This window comes from Dasypus novemcinctus, chromosome 14, assembly GCF_030445035.2.
Source record: "Dasypus novemcinctus isolate mDasNov1 chromosome 14, mDasNov1.1.hap2, whole genome shotgun sequence".
NCBI classification, from domain to species: Eukaryota; Metazoa; Chordata; class Mammalia; order Cingulata; family Dasypodidae; genus Dasypus; species Dasypus novemcinctus.
Genome location: NC_080686.1, coordinates 65,555,675 through 65,564,397, shown reverse-complemented (window position 1 = coordinate 65,564,397; position 8,723 = coordinate 65,555,675). Strand labels below are relative to the sequence as shown.

The 8,723-nt window shown below is 40.8% G+C and overlaps 1 non-coding gene across 1 annotated transcript; it reads right to left on the bottom strand.

Annotated features, from left to right (window-relative positions):
* Nucleotides 1–8,047: 8,047 nt before the first annotated feature.
* On the bottom strand, nucleotides 8,048–8,150 carry LOC111759987 (U6 spliceosomal RNA). The gene has a single exon (XR_002793805.1). It is a non-coding gene; the product is annotated as a U6 spliceosomal RNA (small nuclear RNA).
* Nucleotides 8,151–8,723: the final 573 nt, after the last annotated feature.

Below are 8,723 nucleotides of genomic sequence, written 5' to 3'. Positions count from 1 at the left end.
TGGGAATGTTATTCTGTCCTATTTGTTATTTGCCTCTCTATAACACTCCTTTTCTCTAGCAGCTTTTACCAAGAGGGCTAATTTTGGTAGGAGGAAGAACCCCCATGCCCACCCCTGGAGATAACCTTCCCAGATCAGTTTTCCCAGCCAAAAGAGGCCCAGGGACCCACAAAGTAGTTGCAGATCATTTCCATTGTGCCCTGGGGAGAAGACCTGTAAGATTGCCAAACTTTGCTTTGACGACTTCCCAGAGCTGCACTCTCCTGGTGTAGCCAGCCAATGGTGCTCTCCAGCCAGCTCTTCCCTGAGGCGGTGCTGCACCTTGAATTCTCAGCCCCTGTCAGGGGCATGGTTGTGACTGAGGCTGCCAGCTGTGCTGTGCTGAGGTGGATGACACTTCTGCATAAATCCCAGGCCCTGTGATCTGTGTTCTCTAATCAACCACCATGATCAGCACAGGGCCTTGCTGCCCCCCATCCTTTTCTTGGGGAAGAGCCACCCTTCAACAGGTTGTTCCCTGCTGCTCCAAAAAGGCACTGTGTCTTTAATCAGCCCCAGTCTCTCGCCAAATGGAGGCGGGGCTGAAACAGAGGCTGCCCACTTCTTTCTGTCCCGGGCAGGTTGAAACCCTTCCCTGCCACCTGGAGAAGTTACTGTGTCTCTAAATCAGCCCCTACTTCTTCCCCTGCCAGGGGTGGGGTTGGAGCAGAGGCCTCGGTGACTTTTGGGGTGGTGGGCTGAAACCGCCTGTTCTACCTGGAGAAAGTGAGCAATGAGCCCACCTTTCTCTCCCAAGCCCAGCGCCTGGGTCCAATTTTATATCAGCCTTGAGTAACTTGTGCATGTGGGTGCGGGGACCTGATCAGTGACCCCTGGTGGCTCCCCACCCTGGGCATGCTGAAACTGACCCCTGCCATCCCAGAAAGTCACTGCTTCCCTCTCTCAACTGCACTTCCTTCTCTACTTGCTTAATCACAAGCTGCTAGGTCAGCCAATAGGCAAGAACCAGGTCAGAGGCATACAAAACTTTTAAAGGTGGAAGATACCAGAGTCTCTAAAGTCCACTACCCCAAGAGCCAACACAAGGCAGGTGGATGCCTTTAAGGAGAGGTCTCGGAAGCTGTCTGACGTGGCATCAGTGGAGGGTCTGAAGCTCTCACTGGACATGCAGGTTGTGGTGCAGCCAGGATGGCAGCAAGCCTCGCAGGACGGGCCTTGGAGCCAGGAGTCAGAGCAGCTGGGAGTCCGCCTGCCTCCATCTGACTCACCTGAGAGGCATCTGGATTTTTATGCCTCAGAGGCCTGCTTGCTAATGTCCTTATCAAGCGACTATTTCTAGCAGGGATCAAGCAAGTCCATTGCATATCCCCGCATGTATGTCTGTTTTTCACTTATTATAAAAACATGTTTTTCTCAACTTGTTTGCATTGTAATTGTGGTCAGTGTGTTTACAATGTTTTAGGGATTCAAGATCATTAATATCCTTTTAGTACACTGTGGGAGTCCAGGGGCGGCATTCCCAGTGTTGATGTTATAAACAGTGCTTCCAGAAGTCCTGCAGTGCAGGTGCACTGCCCATTTGAAGGAGTTGATCAATTTGGGATTTGCTGCACAACTAAAAGTAAAATACATTTTAGGTACTATTTATGCTTCATAATCCATTCTGGAAACATCAATAACTGAGTTTCAGTTTTCAAATGGGCATAATAACTGATACTTCATAGAAGTTCAAATGAGATTTTGTAGTCAGACGTAGATTACAAAGATGTATAATTTTGCTAAATGACTGCTTTAGTTCAAAGAACTGTTCACTCGTTACTAAGCCACCGTGTGATTGAAGCCTGCCTAGGACTTCATGAGGGAGATCCTCACAGAACCCAGGAAAACCTAGGCTGAAACTGGGAATTTTGGGTAAACATTAAGAGAAAGAGTTTGGCTTGAAACTTGTTAAAACATTTTAACAGCTTCCAAAGAGGCATGAAATCTCTACCCCTGAATGTCATTAAAAACAAAACCCATAAAAAGGTTTAGACAAGTGGTTTTCAAACATTCATAACACAGCTGCCTTTTTCAAACAAAATCTTACCCAGAGGCCTAATGTATACAATAAAGTAATAATTTATTAGTGTACATTTATTTTATAGTAAAAAGTAATGATATTTACTTAGAGCAATATGGCTGTTGTGATATCTGAAATAAAGGTTTTACGATAATTCCAGTTTTACATCAGCCTTGAGTAATTTGTGCTTTTATTTTTAATTACATGGATTTTGGGAAATCTTGATTCACACAGGTAGATGGATAGATAGATAAGTATAAATGTTTACAAAGGTTTTTTCTTTAGTTCTTTTAAATAACTTGTCTTGAAATCTGAGGATACTTCCCAATTAACTAGAGAAGACTGAACATTCTTGGTCTCTGAGGTCATAAAAATTGAATGCAAAGCTCTTGACTAGGCATATATATATATTTATATTGTGGTTTTATAAAGAGTTTAAAATATAAACAGAGAAATTCAAATTGAGCATTTATCAAGACCCTGGAACATCTCAGCTGACATTTGAAAAGCCCATGGTACAACCCATTTCCTTCTGGGTCCTAAAGGCAACGATTTCAGAGTAGATGCTTTCTGGGCCATGGAGTATCCAGTCCTTCCTGAACACACTGTATTGCATTTTTTTGTTTTGTTTTTTAATTTTTAAAAATTTATTATTATTATTTTATTTATTATTATTATTTATTTCTCTCCCCTTCCCCCCCCCCCCCCCATTGTCTGCTCTCTGTGTCCATTCACTGTGTGTTCTTCTGTGTATACTTTGCATTCATCTTGCTGTGTCTGCTCTCCATGTATGCGGCGCCACTCCTGGATGGTCTGCACTTTTCACGTGGGGCAGCTCTCCTTGCAGGGTGCACTCCTTGCGCGTGGGACTCCCCTACGCAGGGGACACTCCTATGTGGCATGGCACTCCTTGCGCACAGCAGCAGTGCACGTGGGCCAGCTCACCACATGGGCCAGGGGGCACTGGGTTTGAACCCTGGACCTCCTATATGGTAGGCAGACGCTCTATCATTGGAGCCACATCTGCTTCCCTGGTTTTGTTTTTTTAAATTGCATTTTAAAGAATGACTTTTCCTTTCATCCTGTCCATTTGTTCCTGTCATAAACAGACTTCACTGAACTCCAATATCTCCAGCTTCCCTAAAACCTAACTATATTTCTCCTTCTGTTCTTTTTGGCATGCACAGATATATATAAATATGTTGGCCCCATGCCTTTCATATCTCTAATTTTGTTTCTATATTGTTTGTGATACAGATGTCAAAGTTTCACCTCCTTTGTCTGACCCTGCAACTGGCATATGCAAAGTCTGAACTATAGGTGATGGCTTCACACGAGAAACCCAGGCTTTAGAGTCATAACAGACGTACTTAATTCCTTATTGGCTATGGTAGTGCACATCCAGAGAATTAGAAGTCTCTACCTCATCACCTTATTATGTAAGTTACATGAGGTCATACAAGTCCATGGCAAATAATAAAAACACCACTGTTCTAGCTAATACTAGGTAACATGCTAGTGCTTTACACAATGATCTCATTTAACCTACAAAACTTCTCATGAGGTAAGGATGATCATTACCACCATTTTACTGATAGGGAAACTGAGGCTTACGCTTGCCCAAGATCACTACCCTAGTTAAGTTTGGAGCCAAGCTTTGGACCTGGGAGTATGGTGTCAGAGCTTATAATCTTAAACGTGATCTCAAGTGTTCCTACCCTGACTTAGAGCCTCCCTCTTAAAGAGAGGGAGAACTGAGCAGGTTGAGAAGGTAGGAGCGCCTTATTTGTGCGTGAGAAACATTCAGGGAAAGTCACTGTAGCTATCCCTGGGACTGAGGGATTATTACCAAGCACCAACTAGCAATGCATTTGGAAAAAGACCTTGACCAACAGGGGAAGTATTAAATACAAATGAGTTTTTATGGCTAAGAGATTTCAAAGTGAGTCGGGAGGTAATTCCAAAGATTATGCTTATGCATGTCTTAGGAGGATCTCACTGACTGCCACAGAAAACAGTGCCTCAAGCAGGGGGATGCCTGAAGGCTCTAGAGACATCTAGACACTTTAGGCAGGGCAGACCACCCCAAGAATTCGACACCCTGTCAGTGGGCCTTACTTTGGAATATGTGATAACCTATCCCCCCAATGTATCAGAGTTGGACTCATTTATAGGTTTCCTACACATGGTTCCTATTTATTTGAACCTATAATTAGCACTATACCCATTAAATATGTATCCCAGAGACTTAAATCTTCTAGCTCTTCATATGCTGATTGAGCCCTGAATCTCGGTAGAGTTACAGCCAACACCTACCCTCCAATTCATTGAATTTACCAGGACAACTAACAAAAGGACAATAATGGGCAATGCCCATCCCGAAAAACAGTACCTACAACTGCAAACAAAACAGTTCCTCATTTGTCCCATGGGATCTAAGCCCTTTCCCAATTAGAAGCCAAGTGTGCATCACTATCCCCAAATCCTCAAGATTGAGAAATGAAGAAAAATAAGGAGGGTTACTACAATGGACTAAAGTAGACTTATTATTACTCTAGTAATGGAAGAACTTTTAACATTGATATAAAGGCAGTGGTTGGGAAGCAGATGTGGCTCAAGCAGTTGGGCACCTGCCTACCACATGGAAGGTCTTGGTTCAGTTCTTCATGCCTCCTAGAAAAGGCGAGGCAGACAACAAGCTGACGTGATGGGCTAGCATGGTGAGCTGATGTAACAAGATGACACAACAAGGAAAGACAACTAGAGACACAACAAGCAGGGAGTGGATGTGGCTCAAGTGATTTGGTGCCTCCCTTCCACATGGGAAGTCCCAGGTTCTGTTCCTGGTGCCTCCTAAAAAAAGATGAGCAGACACAGAGAGCACACAATGAATAGACATAGAGAACAGACAGCAAGTGCAAACAACAAGGCAGGGAGTAAAATAAAATAAAAAGTCTTTAAAGGCAGTGGGTCACCAGAGGTTCTGAGGGGAGGAAGAGGAAAGAATGGGTGTAACATGGGGCATTTTGGGAAGATTAGAATTGTTCTGCATGACATTGTAATGATAGATAAAGACCATTTTAAAATTTGTCTATAGAATTGTGCAGTGCAAAGTGTAAACCATAATGTAAATGATAGACTGTGGTTAGTAGCAATACTTCAATATTTTTCATGAATTGTAACAAATGTACCACACTAATGAAAGATGTTAATAGGGAAAAGTGTGGGAGGGGAAGGGTGAGGTATATGGAAATCCCCTATATTTTTGATGTAACATTTATGTAATCTAAAGATTCTTTTAAAATAATAATTAAAAAAGTAAAGTCTGTGACATGTACATTTGAATAGTGATTTTTTATAATACAGGGTATCTCCATCTTTTACTTTTTTAATCTTGAGATGCTTCACAACTTCATTTCTATAGCAGCATAATATTTCATCATGTGTATATACCATAGTTTATCCATTTGTCAGTTGATGGATGTCTGGGTTGTTTCCATCTTTTGGCAATTGTGAATAATGTCACTATGAATATTGATGTCTTTCTGTGTATCTGCTTTCAGGTCTTCTGGGTATATACCTAGTAATGGTATTGCTAGGTCACATGACAGATATATATCAAACTTCCTTAGGAACCACCAGACTTCCATAGTGGTTGTGCCAGTCTACATTCCCACCAACAGTAAATAAGCATTCCTGTCTCTCCATATCCTCTCCAACATTTGTAGTTTTCTGTTTTTTTGTGTGTTTTTTAAAAAAGATTTATTTATTTATTTCCCCTTCCTCCATGTTGTCTGTTCTCTTGTGTCCATTCGCTGTGTGTTCTTCTGTGTCCGCTTGCATTCTTGTCAGGCAGCAACAGGAGACCGTGCCTCTTTTTTTGTTGCATCATCTTGCTGTGTCAGCTCTCCATGTGTGCGGCACCTCTTCTGGGTGGGCTGCACTTTTTTCACAGGGGGCGGTTCTCCTTGTGGGGTGAACTCCTTGCACATGGGGCATCCCTACATGGGGGACACCCTTGCGTGGCATGGCACTCCTTGCATGCAGCAGCACTGCACATGAGCCAGCTCACCACCTTGGTCAGGAGGCCCTGGGTATCAAACCCTGGACCCTCCATATGGTAGGCAGATGCTCTATCAGTTGAGTCACAACTGCTTCCCTGTTGTTGTTTTTTTAAGTAGCCATTTTAGTGGGTGTGAAATGAAATCTCATTATAGCTTTGACTTGCATTTCCCTAATAGCCAGTGATTTTGAACATTTTTTCATGTGTTTTTTTTGCCATTTTTTTTTTTTTTTAGAAAAATGTCTATTCAGGTCTCGACCATTTTTTAAACCAGGTCACTTGTCTTTTTGTTGTTGAGTTGTAGGATCTCTTTATATATCATGGATATTAGACCCTTATCAGATGTGTGATTTCTGAATGTTTTCTCCCATTGAGTAGGCTGCCTTTTTACCCTCTTCACAAAGTCCTTTGAAGTGCAGAAGTGTTTAATTTTAAAGCAGTCTCATTTATCTTTTTTTTCTTTTGTTGCTTATGCTTTGGTTATAAGGTTTAAGAGACCCCCAACTACTACAAGGTCATAATGTTCCCCTACATTATCTTCTAGTAGTTTTATGGTCCTGGCTTTTATATATAGGTCTTTGATAGATTTTGAGTTGATTCTTGTATAGGGAGTGAGATAGGGGTCCTCTTTCATTCTTTTGGTTATGGATATCCAGTTCTCCCAGCACCATTTGTTGAAGAGACTCTTCTGACCCAAAAAAGTGGACTTTGTGGGCTTATCAAATATCGGTTGATCATAGATGTGTGGGTCTTTTTCTGAACTCTCAGTTTGATTCAATTGATCAATGTGTCTATTTTTATGGCAATACCATGCTGTTTTTATAACTGTAGCTTCATCATATATTCCAAGGGCAGGAAGTGTGCGTCTTCTGACTTCACTCTTCTTTTTTAGGATGTTTTGGGCTATTCAGGGCTCCTTTCACTTTCAAATAAATTTGGTAATTGCCTTTTCTATTTCTGTAAATTAGGATGCTTGAATTTTTATTAGGATTGTGTTGCATCTGTAAATAAATTTGGGTAGAATTGACATCTTTGTGATGTTTAGTCTTCCAGTCCGCGAAGATGGAATGTCCTTCCATTTGTTTGGGTCTTCTTGGATTTTTTTCTGATAGTCTTCACTTCTATACTCTCCTCCAAGCCTCTCTCTCTCTCATCTTTTCTTTTCTGCCTGCAGAACTCCCTTTAGTGTTTCCTGCAGAGTGGATTCTTGTTTACAAACTCTCTTTGTTTATGTATATTTGTGAATATTTTGAGCTCACCATCATATTTTAAGGACAGTTTGCTGGATATAAAAACCTTTGACTGGCAATTTTTCTTTTTCATTACTGTAATTATATCATACCACTGCCTTCTTGCTCCCATGGTTTCTGAAGAGAGATCCACATCAAGTCTTACTGAATGTCCTTGTATGTGATGTTTGGCTTCTCCTTTGCTGTTTTCAAAATTTTCTTTCTCTTTGGCATTTGGCATTTTGCATATCATGTGACTCAGGGGGGATCTATTTGGATTTATTCTAACTTGAATACCTTGTGCTTCCTAGACATATATATTCATGTCTTTCATGCAAGTTGGGAAATTTTCAGCCATTATTTCCACAAATACTTTTTCTGCCCCTTTTCCCTTTCTCTTCTCCTTCTGGAACTCCCATAATATGTATGTTGGTGTGCTTCATGCTATCATTCTACTCCCTAAGCCCCTGTTCAATTTTTTCCATTCTTTTATTTCTCTGTTCTTCTCTTCTTTCAACTTCAGCTGTTCTGTCCTCTATATTGCTGATTCTTTCTTCCATGATTTCAATCTGCTGTTGTGTGCCTTTATTGTATTTTTAATCTTACTTATTGTGTCCTTCATTTCCATATGCTCTGTTAGTTTATATACAAGGTTTCAAATTTCTCTTTTTGCTCACTCAATGTCTTTTTTTTTCTTAATATATGGAATGCTTCATGAATTTACATATCTTCCTTGCACAGGGGCCATGCTAATCTTCTCTGTATTGTTTCACTTTTAAAAAATAGTATATGTGCTGCTGAAGCAGGTACACACTGTCTTCTTTTTAAATTTTTTTTCTTCTTTTTTTTAAAATTTTCCCTCTACCCACTGATACAACACACTATTACAAAATGATTAATATCTCTTATTTCTTTAGCTATGTTGTCCTTCAACTCCATGATTTGACTTAGAAGATTTTTATGAACCTCATTGATGAGTTCTGTCAAGTCCTATGTCTCATCTGGATCTTTGATGTGTTCCTTTACCTGAGTCATATCTTCCTTTTTCTTAGTATGGCTTGTAATTTTTAGTTGATTTCTAGGCATCTGATTATGATGCTGAGTTTACTCAGATGTTCAGTTTCTCACTCTTGTCTAATGATTTACTTAAATTTGTTTTTTTTTTTTTTTTGAGGTACTGGGGGCTCGGTATTGAACATGGAACCTTATATGTAGAAAGTCGGCACTCAACCACTGGCCACATCAGTTTCTCAGAGTTGGTTTTTACGTTTGTTTTGCCTCTTGTTTGTTTTTGTTATCTTAGGAGGCACTGGAAATTGAACCTGGGACCTCCCGTGTGGGAGATGGGTGCTCAACTGCTTGAGCCACATTG